At 37.1% G+C, this 19,380-nt stretch overlaps 1 pseudogene; it reads right to left on the reverse strand.

Moving 5' to 3' along the window:
• Positions 1-4,110: 4,110 nt before the first annotated feature.
• Positions 4,111-18,536, reverse strand: LOC119530385 (annotated as a pseudogene).
• Between the last annotated feature and the right edge of the window lie 844 nt (positions 18,537-19,380).

Consider the following 19,380-nt stretch of genomic DNA (forward strand, 5'->3'; position numbering starts at 1 on the left):
GCCACCAGAAATACAAGTATGCAAATGTCTGTTCATGTCCCTGCTCTCAGATCTTCCAAGTATATACTCCATAATGGGGTTGCAGGACTTTATGGCACCCACATGCTTAGCTTCTTGTGGAACCACCACACTGTCCTCCAGATAGGCTACACCATTCTACTTCCCCACCAACAGTAAATAGGTACATCCCTCTCTCCGTGTTTTCTCCATCACTTGTATCCCTCTATTTATATTTTCCCTGCAATTTTATAGATATATTCACATACCATACAATCATTCACAGTGCACAATAAATTGTTCACATTACATCATATAGTTGTGCATTCATCACCACAATCAGCACTTGAACATATTCATTACTCCAAAAAATTTTTAAAGAATAATAAAAAAGATAATACAGTACAATATAATAGAATACAGACAATAACACCACTAGTAAGAATCCCATACCCCTCCCTTATATCCCCCTCTCATAGACATTTAGCTTTGGTACATTGCATTTGCTACACTTAATGGAAGCATGTTACAATGTTACTGTTAACCATAGACTCCAGTTTGCATTGATTATATTTTTCCCCAATACCATCCCTTTTTCAATACCTTGCAAGATTGACATTCATTTGTTCTTGCACATGGAACATTTTATATATGTACATTTAGTCACTAATATTGACCAATCTAGGTTTCACTGAGATACACTCCCAGTCTTTATCATCTGTCTTTCCTTCTGATGTCATACATGCCTCTAGTAATCCTCCTTCAGCTTTACTCTCACACATCTTTGTTCAGTGTACTTACAATATTGTGCTCCCATCACACAGAATTATGCTCTCCATTTCTGGATCTATACAATCAATCCAGTTGAACATTCTATATTCCTTCAGCATCAAATGCCCACTCTCTACCGTCCTTCTATCTCCTGATAACCTGTGTTCTCAGTTTTAACTCTCAAAGTTTGCTCATTAATGTTAGTTCATATTAGTTAGTCAATAAAGTATTTGTCCTTTTGTTTCTGGCTACTTCATTCAACATAATGTCCTCAAGATTCATGTATGTTGTTGTATGTTCCATGGCTTTGTTTAGTCTTACAGCTTCATAATATTCCATCATGTGTATACACAACAGTTTGTTTATACACTCATCTGTTGGTGGACATTTGGGCTGTTTCCATCTCTTGGCAATCGTGAATAAAGCTGCTATGAACATCATTTTACAAGTGTCTGTTCATATCTTAGCTTTCCATTCCTCTGAGTATATACCTAGCAATGGAACTGCTGGATCTTTATGGCAATTGCATACTATAGCTTCCTGAGGAATCACCACATTGCTTTACAGAGTGGCTGCACCATTCTACATTCTCCAAAACAGTGAATAAATGTGTGTCTTTCTCCACATCCTCTCCAGCACTTGTAATTTTCTGTTTTCTTGATAATGGCCATTTTAGTAGGTGTGAGATGATATCTCATTGTGGTTTTGATTTGCATGTCCCTATGAGCTAGTGAAGTTAAGCATCTTTTCATATGTTTTTGAACCATTTGTATTTCCTCTTCAGAAAAGTGTATATCATGTCTTTTGCCCATTGTTAAATTGGGTTGTTTGTCTTCTGTTGTTAAGTTGTAGGATCTCTTCATATATTCTGGATATTAAGTGCTTATCTGATATATGGTTTCCAAATGTTGTCTCCCATTGCATAGGCTGCCTTTTTACTTTTTTGACAAAGTCCTTTGATGTACAAAAGTGTATAATTTTGAGGAGATCCCATTTATCTAGTTCTTCTTTTGATTGCTCATGCTTTGGGTGTAATGTCTAGGAAACCACCTCCTATCTCATGATCTCTAAGATATTTCCCTACATTTTCTTCTAAAAATCTTATGGTCTTAGCATTAATGTTTAGGTCTTTGATCCATTTTGAGTTAATTTTTGTATAAGGTGTGGGATAGGATTCCTTTTCCATTCTTTTGAATATGGATATCCAGTTTTCCAAACATTATTTATTGAAGAGGCTGCTCTGTTCCTGTTGCATTGTCTTGAATGCCTTATCAAAGATCAATTGTCTGTAGATGTGAGGGTCTATTTCTGAACACTCCATTTGATTCCATTGGTCAGGATATCTATGTTTATGCCAGTACCATGCTGTTTTGACAACTGTAGCTTTGTGGTATGTTTTAAAGTCAGGTAGTGTGAGTCCTCCCACTTTGTTTCTCCTTCTCAAGATATTTTTGGCCCTTCCAAATAAATTTTGTTATTGGTTTCTCTGTTTCTGCAAAGTAACTTGCTGGGATTTTAATTGGCATTGCATTGAATCTATAAATCAGTTTAGGTAGAATTTACATCTTAACTGTATTTAGTCTTCCAATCCATGGACACAATATGTTCTTCCATTTTTTTAGCAGTTGTTTGTAGTTTTCTGTGTATATGTCTTTTGTGGTCTTGGTTAAGTTTATTCCTAAATACTTGATTCATTTGCTTGCTATTGTAAATGGAATTTTTTTTTCTTGATTTCCTCCTTCTGTTGCTCATTACTTGTGTATAGGAACCCTACTGATTTTGCATGTTGCTCTTGTAACCTGCCACTTTGCTGTATTCACTGATTAGCTCTAGTAGCTTTGCTGTAGAGTTTTCTGGATTTTCTGCATATAGGATCATGTCATCTTCAAACAGTGAAAGTTTTACTTCTTCTTCTCCAATGTGAATGCCTGTTATTTATTTTTGTTGCCTAGAACTTCTAGCATGATGTTGGATAACAGTGATGACAGTGGGCATCCCTGTCTTGTTCCTGATCTTAGAAAGGAAAGCTTTCATTCTTTCCTCATTGACTATGATGCTAGCTGTGGGTTTTCCCTATATTGCCTTTATCATATTGAGACAGTTCCCTTCTATTCCTATCCTTTGAAGTGTTTTCATCAAGAAAGGATGTTGAATTTTGTCAAATGCCTTTTCTGCATTAATCAAGATGACAAGTGGCTCTCCCATTGTAATTTGTTGATGTGGTGTGTTACATTAATTGATTTTCTTGTGTTGAACCAGCCTTGCTTACCTGGAATAAATCCCACCTGGTTGTGGTGTATAATATTTTTAATGTGCTGCTGGATTCAATTTCTATTTTGTTGAGGATTTTTGCATCTATATTCCTTAAATAGATTTGTCTACAATTTGCTTTTTTGTAGTATCTTTGTCTGACTTTGGTATTAGGATGATTTTGCTTCATAGAATGAGTTAGGTAGCTTTCTCTCCTCTTCAGTTTTTTGAAGCATTTGGACAGGATTACTAATTCTTTTTTTTTTTCTATGTATTCATCTGTTTAATATAGGGAAATAACATTTTGTCAATAGTAGGCACCATAAAATGTAAACACAATTATTATTATAAACCTGGATATATCATCAAGAATTGAAAGTGGCTTTGTTGTAGTTACCCTGTTTGCATATAGCACAGAGAAAGGTCTTCATGTTAGCAGTATGTCTATAAGAAGAGATCCAAATTACAAGGGAGGCAGACGAAATCTGAATTCTTTAAATATTCATTAAATGCAATTTTGTAGTAACATCCAGGTTTATCTTCCTATTACTAACCATGCTCCCTGTTAAGCACATCATAACAATAGCACAGTGAAGTGAATGATGAAATAAAAGAATTAGGATACACTAGGAAACAGTGCTCAGTGATACATTTACATTATATTTACATGATTCAACATTTGATCATACAGTACCTTCCTACAAGATTACTGGCTAATTTTGGGGTGGAGTTTAAACTGTTAGAGGTACTACCAACATGATAACTACTTACCTTATCTGCAAACATTACAGCTATAGTTTTATTCAGAGTGAAACTGATTATGCAAGTTGACTGAGCACCTTCTCAAAGAATGTGGTTTATAAAATCATGGGAAATATGAGCAAATCTGCTCTTGACATATGATGGTTTCTCAACCTCCTTCTCATCACATAAAATTTAATCAGTATGGACCAACACAGTCAATCAGATAATTCTCAACATGAGTGAACAGAGAAAGAAAAAAAAATATGTACATGAATAAACAGGGGAACTAGGTGCATTTTAGCATGGAATGTCAGGTAGTAGTTCTGGATGAAACTCATTTTGCAGTTTTCATTTCCACAGTTGTGTGCTGAGAGTCTGACCTGATGAGTTTCAAGACTATCTTGCTGTTGTGCTGGGAGGCTGGCCAAAATCCACAGCAGGGTTTGCACTATTGCTATTCATGCTGGCCATTTGCTGGCTCATCTGCAAGAGGCTCCACCAGGGCTGCTGAACTTGTGGCAGAACAAACTTACACTGGAGTGCACCCATCTGTCCCACCATTCCTCCTTGGGGTCCAAAAACATTTTGAGGAAGTGGCTACACACCAGTTTGTGCTTTTCTCATAAACGCATTGGGCATGGGCACATCCACCATCAGGCTTGCACTCTGTCCCATCACATTTCCCATAAGGCCAGGAGCTGCAGGCACAGGTACTCCCATTGTTGGAAAACCTTGAAATGCAGTCAGGGCTTGTGAGGTAAATGGCATATTTGCAGGTCCCACAAACACACCAGTAGTATTCTGCTGCTGAATGATTCCTGTACCATACAGAGAAAAGATGGAGTCTTTGGAGAATCATTTCTTTATACTGATTTTGTAATTTGCTCAGTGAACAGAACCAGATCCCCAGGTGCTACTTTAGATAGGGTGGCAGCTGTCAGTACAGTTGGTATCCCTGAGCTCTGGGGATGACAGTTTGAGGCAAGCGATTAGAAATCATTGGCCCAAAGATGTCCAGAATATCATTCAAGGTTGGAATCATGGTCATGTTCCCATTGGTCACTGGAGCCTCAGAAGGGCCATTGAGTCCTAAAAGACCAACAGTGGGCTCTGCAGCTTTTGTAGGTCTGGTACTTTTTTTTACCCTCCAATTGCTTGTCTTCTTTCCTCTGTACTTTTTCTGTTGTAAGAGACTTTGCAGGCTTTTTTGGCTCCTTTTCTCTCTTTTTCTCTTCCTTTTTTCCCTTTGTCTTTCTCCCTTCTCTTTCTCTTCTCAAACTGGCTCTTCCTCCTCAGCTTGTATCCTTGAATGGCACCATCATCTTCTCAGATATATGCTCGAGCACCTACATAATCCAATGATTACTAAATCCCCCATAGATTCTACCTTCATACAATTTCTCCTGTACTAATTATTTCTTGAATGCTTGGTAGAATTCACATATGAAGCCATCTGGTCTTGGGGAGGTTTTTGATGACTGATGTTCATTGTTCATGCTTTTGTATGAAGTTATCCATTTTGTCTAAGTTGTCTAGCTTATCAGCATATAGTTATGCATAGTATCTTCTCAGTGTCTTCATTTCTGTGGGGTCAGTAGTTATGTCCCCTTTCCCATTTCTGATTGCATTTATTTGCATCCAATCTCTCTCTCTCACTCTCTCTCTCTCCCCCTCTTTCCCTCTCCCCCATTTTTTTTGGTTAGCCTAGCTAAGGATCCATCAATTTTATTGATTTTTTCAAAGAACCAACTTCTGGTTTTATTGCTTCTCTCTATTGTTTTCCTGTTCTCAGTTTCATTTATTTCTGCCCTAATCTTTGTTTCTTTCCTACTGTTTGCTTTGAGGTTAGTTTGCTGTTGTTTCTCTGGTTCCTCCAGATGAACAGTTAATTTGTCAATTTTTGCTCTTTTTTAATATAGGCATTTAGAGCAATAAATTCCCTCTCAGCACTGCCTTTGCTGCATCCCATAAGTTTTAATATGCTGTGTTTTCATGATCATCTTCCTTGAGGTGTTTACAGATAATTTCTCTTGTAATTTCTTCCTTTACCCACTGGTTGTCTAAGAGTGTGTTGTTTAGCTTCCATATATTTGTGAATTTTCTGACCTTCTGCCTGTTACTGATTTCCAATTTCATTCCATTATGATCCAAGAAAGTGTTTTGTATAACATCAATATTATAAAATTTGTTGAGACTTGCTTTGTGACCCAACATGTGGTCTATACTAGAGAATGATCCATGAGCATTTGAGAAAAATGCACATCCTGCTGTTGCGGGGTGTAGTGTTCTATAAATAACTGTCAAGTCTAGCTCATTTATAATAAAATTCAACATCTCTGTTTCCTTATTGATCCTCTGTCTAACTGTTCTATCCATTGATGAGAGCAGTGTATTGAAGTATCCAACTATTATTGTAGAGGCATCTAGCTCTCCCTTCAGTATTGTCACTATTTGCTTCATGTATGTTGGGGCAGTCTGGCTCGGTACATAAATACTTATGATTGTTATGTTTTCTTGATGAATTGGCCCTTTAATTAATTTTATAGTGTCCCTGTTTGTCTCTTTTGATTGTTTTATATTTGAAGTCTATTTTTCTGACATTAATATAGCTACTCCCCCTCTATTCTTGTTGTTGTTGGCATAAAATATATTTTTCCAATGTTTCATTTTCAGACTATTTTTGTCCTTATGTCTAAAATGAATTTCTTGTCCACATCATAGAGATGGGTCCTGTTTTTAAATCCATTCTGCCAGCCCACGTCTTTTAATTGGGGAGTTTAACCCATTAACATTTAGTGTTATTACTGTAGAATCAGTGCTTTCTTCTACCATTTTGTCTTTTGGATTTCATATGTCATATCTTATTTTTTTCTCTCTCTACTTTTACCTTTCCTGATAGTCTTCATTTCTACACTCTTCTCCAAGCCTTTCTCTCCTTTCTTTTCCTATCAGCCTGTAGCACTCCCTTTGGTATTTCTTGTAGTGCAGGTTTCTTATTCACAAACTCTCAGTGTCTTTTTGTCTGAAAATATTTTAATCTCTCCCTCATTTTTTTATTGAGATTGATCACAAACCATACAATTTTTCAAAGATCCAAAGTGTACAATCAGTTGCCCATAGTACCATCATACAGCTGTGCATCCATCACCACAATTAAATTTTTTGAATTTTTAGAACATTTTCATTACTCCAGAAAAGAAATAAAGACAAAAAAAGGGAAACTCAAATCCTCCCATACCCCTAACCCCCTCCTCCATTACTGATTCATAGTTTTGAGATAGTACATTTGTTACTGTTGATGAAAGAATGTTAAAATACTACTAATTGTAGTATATAGTTTGCAATAGGTATATATTTTTTTCCTATATGCCCTGCTATTATTAACTTCTAGTTATAGTGTCATACATTTGTTCTAGTTCATGAGAGAGATTTCTAATATTTCTACAGTTAATCATGGACATTGTCCACCCCAAGATTCACTGTTTTATACATTCCCTTCTTTTAACCTCAAACTTTCCTTCTGGTGACATCCATGACTCTGAGCTTACATTTTATACCACCTTCGCACACAAATCAGCACTGTTAATTATTCTCACAACATGCTGCCATCACCTCTGTCCATTTCCAAACATTTAAGTTCACCCTAGTTGAATATTCTGCTCATAATAAGCAACCACTCCCCATTCTTTAGCCTCGTTCTATATCCTGGTAACACATATTTCATGTCTATGAGTTTACATATTATAATTAGTTCATATCAATGAGACCCTGCAACATTTGTCCTTATGTGTCTGTCTTATTCCACTCAATATAGTGCACTCAAGGTTTCTTCATCAACCCATTTTTTTAAGATGGTTTTGTTCACATACTATACATTCTCTCCTAAGTAAACAATCAGTGGTTCCCTGTATAGCCACATATTTATGTACCCACCACCATCACCACTTTCTATATAAGGGCATCTTCATTTCTTCCACAAAGAAGGAGGAAGAGTCAAAGAAGGTAGAGAGAAAAAAGAAAAAGAAAAAGAGAGAGAAAGAGAGAGAAAAAAAAACATGACAACCAGAGAGCAACAAAAGGAAAGATAGCATTAAACTAAAGTAGAATAAAGAATTAGACAACATCATCAATGCCAGGAGTCCCATACCCTTCCTTTATGTACCTCCCATATGCATTTAGCTTTGGTATATTGCCTTTGTTATATTAAAGGAAGCATAATACAATGTTTCTGTTAACTATAGTCTCTAGTTTGCATTGATTGTATTTTCCCCCATCCCACCCTTTTTTTAACACCTTGCAATGTTGAGTTTATTTTTTTCTACCTCATGTAAAAACATTTTTGTATCTTCTATTACAGTCATTGAGCACCCTAGGTTTCACTGAGTTATACAGTCCCAGTCTTTATCTTCCATCTTTCATTCTGGTGTCCACATGGTCCCAACCTTCCTCTTTCAACCATGTTCACAGTCATCTTTGTTCAGTGTAGTTACATTGCTGTGATACTATCTCCCAAAATTGTTTTCCAAATCTCTCACTCCTGTATTTTCCCGTCTGCAGTGCTTCCTTTAGTATTTCCTGTAGAGCAGGAATCTTGTTCACAAACTCTGTCATTGTTTGTCAGAGAATATTTTACGCTCTCCCTCATATTTGAAGGAGAGTTTTGCTGGATATAGGATTCTTGGTTGATGATTTTTGTTTTTCAGTATCTTAAATATTTCATAGTCCAAGGCTCTGGCATCCAGTTATGAATGGAAGGCAGGTAGTAGAGTCTAAATCAATTCAAAAAGTTTAGGGAAGATATGGCAAAAGAAATGAAACATATAATGAAAACACTGCGTACATGAGGTAGAAATTGAAAGTTTGTAAAAACAACTGGCAGAATCAATGGAAATGAAAGGCACAACACAAGAGATGAAAGACACAATGGAAACATACAACAGGAGATGTCAAGAGGTAGAATAAAATACTCAGGAACTGGAGAATAAGGCACCTGCTACACACAAAAGAACAGATAGAAAAAAGAATGGAAAATAATGAGCAACAACTCTGGGAACTTAAGGACAAAATGAAATGCAGGAATGTATGTGTCATTGGTGTCCCAGAAGGAGAAAAGAAGGGAAAAGGGGCAGAAACATTAAAAGAGGAAATAATCAATGAAAATTTCCCATCTTTATGAAAGACAGAAAATTATGGTTCCAAGAATCTCAGCATACCCCAAACAGAAAAGATCTGAATAGGCCTATGCCAAGATACTTAATAATCAGATTATCAAACATCATGGATAAAGAGAGAATCCTGAAAGCAGCAAGAAAAAAGTGATCCATCACATACAAAGGAAGCTTGATAAGACTGTGCAGATTTCTCAGTAGAAATCATGCAGGCAAGAAGGAAGAGGGGTGGGACTTAACTTATTAAATTCAGAGTCCCTAATATTTGCAAGAATGTTGGGAATTTCCCAGATAGGGAAGTTTAATATTTTCACATTTTTCTCCAGTCCCTCAAGGGGACATCCAGCACCGCTTCTTTTTTTTTTTTTTCTTGATTTTTTAATGCAATTTTATTGAGATATAATCACATAACATACAATCATTCAAAGTGTACAATCAGTTGTTAACAGTATTTTCATATAGTTGTGCATTTATCACCACAATCAAAGTTTGAATATTTTCATTATCAAAAAATATGTAAAGATTAAAATAAAAAAAGAACATCCCAAACATCCCATTCCCTTCCTCCCACCCACTGTTCATTTACTTTTTTTTTTTTTTTTTGGCCAATTTATTTTTGACAAGACTGCAAAGTCCACTCAGTTGGGAAAGAATAATCTCTTCAACACATGGTACTATGATAACTGGATATCCATATGCCAAAAAAAAAAGGACCCTTCTCTCACACCATACACAAAAATTAACTCAAAATGGATCAAAGACCAAAATATAAAAACCAGGACTATCAAACTCCAGAAAAAAAATAGGGAAATATCTTCAGGATCTTGTGTTAGACAATGGTTTTGTAGAATTTACACTTAACCACAAGCACCAAAAGAAAACAATAGTTAAATGGGACCTCATCAAAGTTAAAAACTTTTATGCATCAAAAGGTTTATCATGAAAGTGAAAAAAGAAGCTACGCAATGGTAGAAAATATCTGGAAACTACATATCCAATAAGGGTTTAATATCCAGCACGTATAAAGAAATCCTACAACTCAACAATAAAAAGATAAACAACTCAATTTAAAAAATGAGCAAAAGACTTGAATAGACATTTCTCCAAAGGGGACACACAAATGGCCAAAAACCACATGAAAAGATGCTCAATATCATTAGCTACTAGGGACATGCAAATCAGAACCACAATGAGATACCATCTCACATCGATGAGAATGGCTACTAGTTAAAAACAAGAAAATTTTAAGTGTTGGGGAGGATGTGGAGAAATAGGAACAATCATTGCCAATGGAAATGTAAAATGATGCAGCTGCTGTGGAAGATGGTTTGACAGTTCCTCAGAAAGCTAGGTATAGAATTACCATGTGACCCAGCAGGGACATGAACAGATGTTTGTGCACTGATGTTCACAACAGCATCATTCACATTGCCAAAAAAATGGAAGCAACCCAAGTGTCCATCAACTGATGAATGTGTATACAAATCATGGTATATACACACAATGGGACACTACTCAGCATTAAAAAAGAATAAAGTTCTGATGCCTGCAAGAACATAGATGAGCCTTGAAGATGTCAGGTTGCGTGAAATAAGCCAGTCACAAAAGTATGAATACTTTATGATCTCACTGATAAGAAATAATTAGAATAAGCAAACTCACAGAATCAGAATCTAGAATGCAGGTTACCAGGGGCTAGGTTGGAGGTAGAGAATGGAGAGTTAATGCTCAAATTGTACAAAGTTTCTCTTTGGGTTTATTGTAAAATTTTGGTAATAGGTGGTGGTGATGGTAACACAAAATTGCAAACATAATTAATAGTACAGAATTGTATATGTCAATTGGAGGATTTTAGACCATACATATGTTATTTGAATAAAAATTAAAAGAAAAAATCATCTAGGACCACATTAACCACAGGGCAATAAAATTACAGTTTAACAACAAGGACAACAAAAGAGGATGGTTTAAAATCTATGCCTGTGGAAATAAGGAAGGTGGGGCTCTGCACTTTTAATCTAGTTAAGGAGAAATCAATTAAAATGGAAATTAAAAATCATTGTAAAATGAAAAGCAATAAGAGCTCTACATATCAAAACCAGTGGGGTGTAGCCAAACTAGTACTCTGGGGTGTAGCCAAACTAGTACTCAGAGGAAAATGCATGGCCTTAAATGCATTTATTAGAAATCAAAATTGAAAACAAAGAAACCAAGCTTTCAAGAATCTAGGTGAAAGCACACAAAATAAGCTGAAATAAAAGTAAAAGGAAGTAATTTAAAAAATCAGAAATCAATGAAAGAAAATACAAAAAATAGAGATGAGCAATACACAAAAAACTGCTTCTTTACAATGACCAACAAATTAGACAAATGTTTTTCTGACAAAGAAAAAGAGAGAGGAGACATAAATAATGATAGGAATAAACTTTAGCTCTGGATTAGATTTTTTAACAAATAAATTTTCAAAACTGAAACATAATTATTTGGTAGGCAATCATAAATTACCAAAATTGTGTAAAAAAAGGTATGGCCTAGTACAGACCAATAGCCATAGAAGAAAGTGGAAGGGTAGTCAAAGATCTACCTTTAAAATTTGTTGCAGGCAGCCTCTAAAATGGCCATAATAGCACCTACTGGTATTCACACCCTTGTGTAATCTCCTCCCTTTGAGGGTGGCTGGACTAGCAACTCACTTCTTCTAGCCAATAGACTGCACCAAAAGTGATGCGATATTACTTTCAAGGTTAGATTACAAAACAGTCACTCCTCTTTTGCTACATGATTCTTTCCCTTAGTGAAGCCAGTTGCCAAGTTATGAGCTGCCCTGGGGAGAGTTCCATGTGTCAAGGAACTGAGGGGGCCTCTGGCCAACAGCCTGTGAAGAACTGAGGTCTTGAGTCAGACAACCCACAGGAAACTGCATCTTGCCAGCAGCCATGTGAGTGAAGTTGGAAATGTATCCTCCCCCTAGATAGCCCTAAGATGACTGAAATCCCAGCCAACACCTTGATTGCAGCCTGTGAGAGATCCATGCTTAGTTCCTTGATCTACAGAAATTATGAGGTGATAGATGTTTGTTGTTTTAAACCATTAAATATTGGGGATAATTTGTTACACAGCAATATATAACTAATACAAAAATAGGTGCCAGGCCCAGATGATTTTCTATATTATATAAATACTTCCTGAACATAGAAAAAGATGGATGGCTATTCACCTTGCTTTTGGAAGTTAGCTGAACCCTGAAACCAAAGGTGGACAAGAACAGGATATACAAAAAAGATGATAAGTGAATCACTTTACAAACAACAAAGAAAAAGTCATAAACATTTAACAAGTGAAATCCATCAACACAGTAATTGTATACTGAATTGTAACCATGTAGAATTTACTTCCAAGAAAGCAATACTTCAAAAAATATATATATTTAGTACTGATTATGTACTCAGCTCTGTCATAGGTGCTTTACATGTATTTAGTGGTTTAACCTGCATAATAACCTAATGAGGTAGCACCTATTGTTTAAACCCAATTATATATTTGATGAGACTAAAGGGGGGAGAAGTTACACAAGTCCCAGCATTACCCTGATGATAAAACCAGATAAAGACATTACAAGAAAGGAAAACTACAAATGAATATCTCTTATGAATATAGATGCTAAAATTCCCAACAAAATATTAGCATATTGAATCCAACAATGTATTACTGAACCTTTCTCCGTATCTCTCTCTCCTTTCTTTGTTTCCCTGTCAGTAGGGTTCCCTTTCATATCTCAAGTAGGGAAGGTCTTTTGTTAGCAAAATCTCTCAGCGTTTGTTTGTCAGTGAAAAATTTAAGCTCTCCCTCAAATTTGAAGGAGAGCTTTGCTGGATAAAGTATTCTTGTTTGGAAATTATTCTCTCTCAGAATTTTAAATATGTTGTGCCACTGCCTTCTCACCTCCATAGTGGCCACTGAGTAGTCACTATTTAATCTTATGTTGTTTCCTTTGTTTGTGGTGAGTTGCTTTTCTCTTGCTGCTTTGAGAACTTGCTCTTTCTCTTCAGTATTTGAGAGTCTGATCAGAGTATGTCTTGGAGTGGGTTTACTTGGATTTATTCTATTTGGAGTTCCCTGGGCATTTTTGCTTTGTGTATTTATATTGTGTAGAAGGTTTGGGAAGTTTTCCCCAACAATTTCTTTGAATCCTCCTTCTAGAACCTTTACCCTTCTCTCCCTCTTCTGGGACATCAATGAGCCTTATATTTGGATGTTTTATTTTATCTATCATATCCCTGATGTCCATTTCAATTTTTTCAATTTTTGTCCTCATTCCTTTTTTTGTTCTTTCATTTCCCATTTTTTCCTCCTCCAGGTCACTGATTTGTTGTTGAGCTTCCTCTAATCTTGTTCTATGGGTATCCAGAATCTTTTTAATTTGGTTACCAGTTTCTTTTATTTCCATAAGATCATCTATTTCTTTATTTACTCTTGAAAATTCATCTTTATGCTCTTCTAGGGTCTTCTTCATGTCCTTTATATCCTGTGCCATGCTCTTCATGTCCTTTATATGCTGTGGCATGCTATCATGCTTTGTCTTTAGTTCTTTGATTAATTGCTCCAAGTACTGCATCTCCTCTGATCTTTTGATTTGGGTGTTTGGGTTTGGGTTATCCATATCATCTATTTTTTTTCCTATTCTTTAAAATTTTCTGTTGTCTTTGGCCTCTTGGCATTTGCTTAACTTGATAGGGTTCTTTTAAGATATGTAGGCCAATTCAAAGACTAATCTCTAATTTGTCAGATTTACAGCTTGGTGGTGTACACTTTCTCTAACTAACCAGCAGGTGGCATCCATGAGCCACCTTTTCCCCTCAAGGCAGTTCTCCCCAACTTTGTCTTTGTGGTGTGTGGGGGTCTGGTTCTTGTAGGGCTCCAATTGTTGCACCAAGTTTGGGTGTGTTGTTGATGTTGTCCGCCCTGAATGTGGGGCGTGTCTGAGCAGATAGGGAGTGAGGGCAACTTTAATAATCAAACCTCCCAGGTGTTCCTGGAGATTTAAGGCTGTTTCAAGAGTCTAAACCTTCAGTTCAGTCTCACCACAGATTGTCTCTGGCGCTGACCCACAAGTCTTTGGTGTTGGCATATGGTACCTGGGATTTCTGAGTGGGTCCCTCTTCCAAGCCGTGTGCTCCTAGGGCCTCTGTTGGGGGAAGGCTGTGCTACATCATAGGTGAGCACTGTCCACCAAGGGAAGTTCTGGGCCACTGGCCATGTAGAGGTGTTCCTAAGCTTCTGTAAGGATGGCTGTGTGGGGTGTGTTAATTTCCCCCTTTTCACACAGCTCCACCTTCCTAGCTCTGGAACAATTGGCTGTGGATGCATAAAAGGCTATTGTCCATGCCTGCTATTGTGGCATGTGTGTGTTGCTGGAAACACTTCCTGTCACACTGGATTTTTTGGTGTGGCTCTGGGCTGTGGCACCAGCATCGGGCAGTAGAGTTCCCAGCCCATCGGGAAGATGGCTGTAAGGTGCATGTTTTTTTTTCCCCTTTTGGCTCACCTCTGCCTTCCTCGCTCTGAGACAATTAGCAGCAGGTGCATGAAAGGCTGTCATCCACACCAGATATTGAGGCATTGGCACAGCCTGTTCCTGCCATGCTTCCCTGCGTGGTTCTCGCGCTGTATCTGCAGACACTTTTGGGTTTTTTAAAAAAGAACTAGCCTGACTCCAGATGCCAACCCACAGTTTTCCCACACCACAGTGTGGCTGCCAGATATTCAGTAGGCTTACTCACTTATTTCAGAATGCAGACTCCTGGTTTCACCAAGTGCACGGTCTCTGTGGATTTAGTAGACCTTGTCCAGCTGTTGCATTGCTGGAACTGATGTTCTGGGTCACTTCCTGGCTTTTATCTAGTATTTTTCACAGAGATATTTTTTTGCCCTGTCTTTCCTAGTTGCCATCTTCCAGAAGTCCCAGCACCCCTTCTTGATAAAAATGCTTAGAAAGCTAAGAATAGAAAGAAACTTCCTCACTTTGATTAAGGATATATACAAAAAAACACACAGCTAACATTTTACTCAATGGTGAAAGACAGAAAGTTTCCCTGTAAGTTAGGAAAAAGCAAGGGTGATCACTGTCACCATTGTTATTCAACATTGTCCTGGAAGTTCTCTGCAGATCAGTGAGGCAGGAAAAAGTAATGAGTGACATCCAAATTGGAAAGGAAGAAGTGAAAATTTCCCTCTTTGCAGATTACATGATCTTAAATGCAGAAAATCCTGAAAAATCTACAACAAATCCTGAAACATCCACAACTAAAACTAATGAATGAATTTCAGCAAAGTAACAGGGTACAAGATCAACAGGTATAAATCTATAGTGCTTCTATACAACATTAGTGAAGAAACTGAAGATGAAATCAAGAAAAATTCCATTTAATAGTTAAATGAATCAAATAACTTTAAAAAAATGTAACGAAGGATGAAAAGGACTTTATGCAAAAAACTACAAGACATTGCTAAAAGAAATCAAAGACCTAAATAAATGAAAAGGCATTCTGTATTCATGGATTGGAAGGCTAAATATTGTTTAGATATGAATTCTACCCAAAGTGATTTATGTATTTAATGCTATCCCAATCAAAATTCCAACAGCCTTTTTGCAGAAGTGGAGAAGCCTATTATCAAAAATAAATGCTAGGATACAGGACTCCAAATAGCAAAATCCATCTTTTAAAAGAAGAATAAAGTTGGAGGACTTAACCTTCCTCATATTAAAGCCTATTACAAAGCTACAGTAAACAAAACAGCAGGGCACTGGTACAAGGACAGACCTGAAGATCAATGGAAACAAATTAAGAGTTCAGAAATCAACCTTCATTTTTATGATCTACTGATTTTTGACAAGGGTTCCATGTCCACTCAATTAAGAAAGAATTGTCTCTTCAATTCTGCTGGGAATACTAAATGTATATATGCAAAAGAATCAAGTGACCTCTACTTTACACTATATACAAAAATCAACTCAAAATGTGTCAAAAACCTAAATATAAGTATCAGAACTCTAAAAATCCTAGAAGAAAACATAAGGAAGCATCTTCATGACTTTGTGTTAGGTAATGGTTTCTTAGAGTTTACATCTAAAGCACAAGCAATAAAAGAAAAAAATAAATGGTACATCATCAAAATGAAAAACTTTTGGGCCTCAAAGGACTTAATCATGAAAGTAAAAACACAGCTTGCACAATGGGAGAAAATATTTGGAAGCCACATATTCAAAAGGATTTAACATGCAGAATATATAATTAAATCCTATACTTTAACAACAAAAAGACATACAATCCAATTTAAAAATGGGCAAAAGCCTTGAAAATACATTTCTCCAAAGAAGATAAACAAATGACCAAAAGCACATGAAAATATACCCAATATCATTAGCTATTAAGAAAATGCAAATCAAAACCACAATGAGATATAATTTCACACCCTCTAGAATGACTGTTACTAAAAAAACTTGAATATTATAAGTGTCGAAGAAGCTGTGGAGTATAGGACCATTTATTCATTGTTGGTGAGAATGCAAATTGGTGCAGCCACTGTGGAAGACAGCTTGGTGGTTACTCAGAAAGTGAAGTATAGAATTACCTTATAAGCTGTCAATCACACTTCTAGGTACATACTCAAAAGTATTGAAAGTGGGACTTGAACAGATATTTACACCCCAATGTTCACAGCAGCATTATTTACATTTGCCAAATGGTGAAGTGCGGTCGCAGTTGAATCGTCTGGGGGGATGGCGGCCGGTTGCTGAACCCTCAGCTCTCGGTGCTGCTCTGAGGGTACCAGCGGCGGGGGCTCTTTCCCGGAGGCGAGGGCGAGGCGGGGGACTTGGCCAGGTCCCCGGCGGTGGCGTGCAAGGTGTGGAGGGCGGCGAGAAGGGAAAGGAAAGACACTCTTCCTCCAGTGGGGGTAGAACAAAAGGAACTTTATTCAGGGGTGAGCACAGGTTATATAGGCTGGCAAGAAGGGCGGGGTTGGAGTGGGGGTGTAAGAGCCTTAAATGGTAATGCTGAGGGGAGAAAGGCTAGGATTGGTTCTGAGAGAACGCGGAAGCTGTTGCAGCGGGCGGGAGTAGCTCTGGCAACGGTGCATGCGCACTGGCGGTGGTGGGAGTTGCACTGGCAACGGGGAGTGTGCGGGCAAGATAAGGGGGTGGGGGAAAAGGCGGTTCCCTCCGGCAAGCCTCACCTAACGGTTGTATTTTGGGTGAGGAAATGGGGCCTGCCTCCGGCCTCACTTTCCCAGGCCTGGGGGGCTGTGGAGGGCGCTGTCGCCCGTGGCCACCACCCTCCCCAGGGGCTGATCAGGTCCCCCAGCCCAGGCCCGCCAAGTCGAAGCACGTAATCAGTATCCTGCAGTGAAGCAACCCAAGAATCCATCAGCTGATGAATAGATAAATAAATACACATACACAATGGAATATTAATTAGCCATAAATGTGAATGAAGTCCTAATTCACGTGACAACATGGTTGAACCTTGAGGACATAATGTTGAGCAAAATAAGTCAGACACAAAAGGAGAAATATTGTATGATTCACTGATAAGAAAAGAATTAGAATCAGGAAATCCATAGGGTCAGAAAGTAGAATGTAGATTACCATTGGTCAGGTGGGCTAGGGAATTGGGAATTAATGCTTCAGTTGTACAGAATTTCTATTGGGGGTAATGGAAAAGTTTTGGTAATGGATGATGGCCATGGTAGCACAACACTGTGAATGTAATTAACAGCACTGGATTATATACTGGCCTGTGGTTAAAAGAGGAAATTTTTTGTTTATATGTTACTGGAAAAAATTAAAAACAAAAACAAAAACAAAACCCACATAGGACTATAGAAAACAAACAGATAACCCTAATGTACACTATGTAGTATAACTAGTGCAATTATAAAAATGTTCTTTCATCAATTGTAGCAAATGTACAAAATTAATGCCAGCTAGGGTGTTAAAAATAGGGCAGTATATGGGCACTTTGTATTTTATGCATTATTTTTCTGTAAACATACATCTTCTCTAAAACAAACAAACAAAAATCCTCATCTATCAGTATTCATGGTCAAGGTGAGTTAGGTAGAGATATTTTAGTGATAGAGATTATATTATAACAAGGAAATTTGCTGGGAAATTTGCTGGGAAACTTTAAGTTATGTGTGATACAAGTCTATTGAAAGAGATATAGAACTGTTATAGGAAATTTTACTTTTACCACAGCATTTATTCTCATGTTTCTGGGAACTTGTAATCAAAAGAACTAGGTTAAAACTAAGGCATCACACATTCTAGCTATGTGACCCTGATTATATCACCGCCTTTTTCTGAGCTTTTTCTGACAATAGGGTCTAACCTATTGTCCAGCACGTTAACTGCAGTATTTTTTAACATACTAACATAGAGCCTGGTACATAATAGTATCTTAGTATATAAAAATTAAGTAGAATAAATATGAAAATTTGAATGAAAAGATGAATTGGCAAAACAAGTCTTTTGTAATGAAGACAGGTAAAGCACCAGGCTCCCTTACTTTGTGCCTGTTTGCTGGCACCATTGAAGAACCTCATTATAGTTTAAAAGAGCAGAGCCTTCAAACTCTGCTAACTGACTGATTTAGGTTCCAGTCATTTACTAACCATATAGACTTGGCCACATTACTTCTTCACTATGCTTCATTTTCCTTATCTATAAAATAGCAATAAAAGTATCCATATATAGAGTCATGTTGTAAGTATTAACTAATATAAAGCCTATAAAGCACATAATACAATCCTTGGGTCATGGTATTCACTGAATAAATATTAGCAGATGCTCCCATGTGTGACCTAGGGTTGTTGTCTTCAAATTGGGTATGTATATCTTTTGTGGTACATGAAGACTTTCTGAAGTCTGCTTGGAAACAGAGTTTCAAGTGAGGTGAACAGGCATCTTAATTTTCCAGTATAGTCCTGATTTATGCTATTATTACTGGCCTATTATTAGTATTGCTCCCTTTTACTCTCAAAGGATCCTTGTTTGACCACAAATAGTATGGTCACCCTAGCTTTAAAATGATCCATTTACAGAATCCCAGCTTTCCTCTAAACTCCTTCCTAAAATAATTTATCTAAAATTCTTCTGTGGGCAAAGCCATGCAAGTTGTTCTTTCTCATATCCCCTTACACATATCATCCTTCTCCCACCTTATAAAGAAAGGGATATCTTTCACTCACCTTAATACTGGCCATGATGCATTAATTGCTCCAGATTGAAAAACCACCTGAGATATCAAACATTTAAAATATTTATGTTAGTGAAGCTTCTTTTAGTGAACACACTGATAAACCTTGGTAAGGTTTTGCTATTTACTTACTCCAAATATAATTCAGTAAAGGAAGAGGATATATTCAAAATGAAATCTTTTACCCCCTG

The sequence above is a fragment of the Choloepus didactylus genome, chromosome 3, assembly GCF_015220235.1.
Source record: "Choloepus didactylus isolate mChoDid1 chromosome 3, mChoDid1.pri, whole genome shotgun sequence".
Taxonomy (NCBI): Eukaryota; Metazoa; Chordata; class Mammalia; order Pilosa; family Megalonychidae; genus Choloepus; species Choloepus didactylus.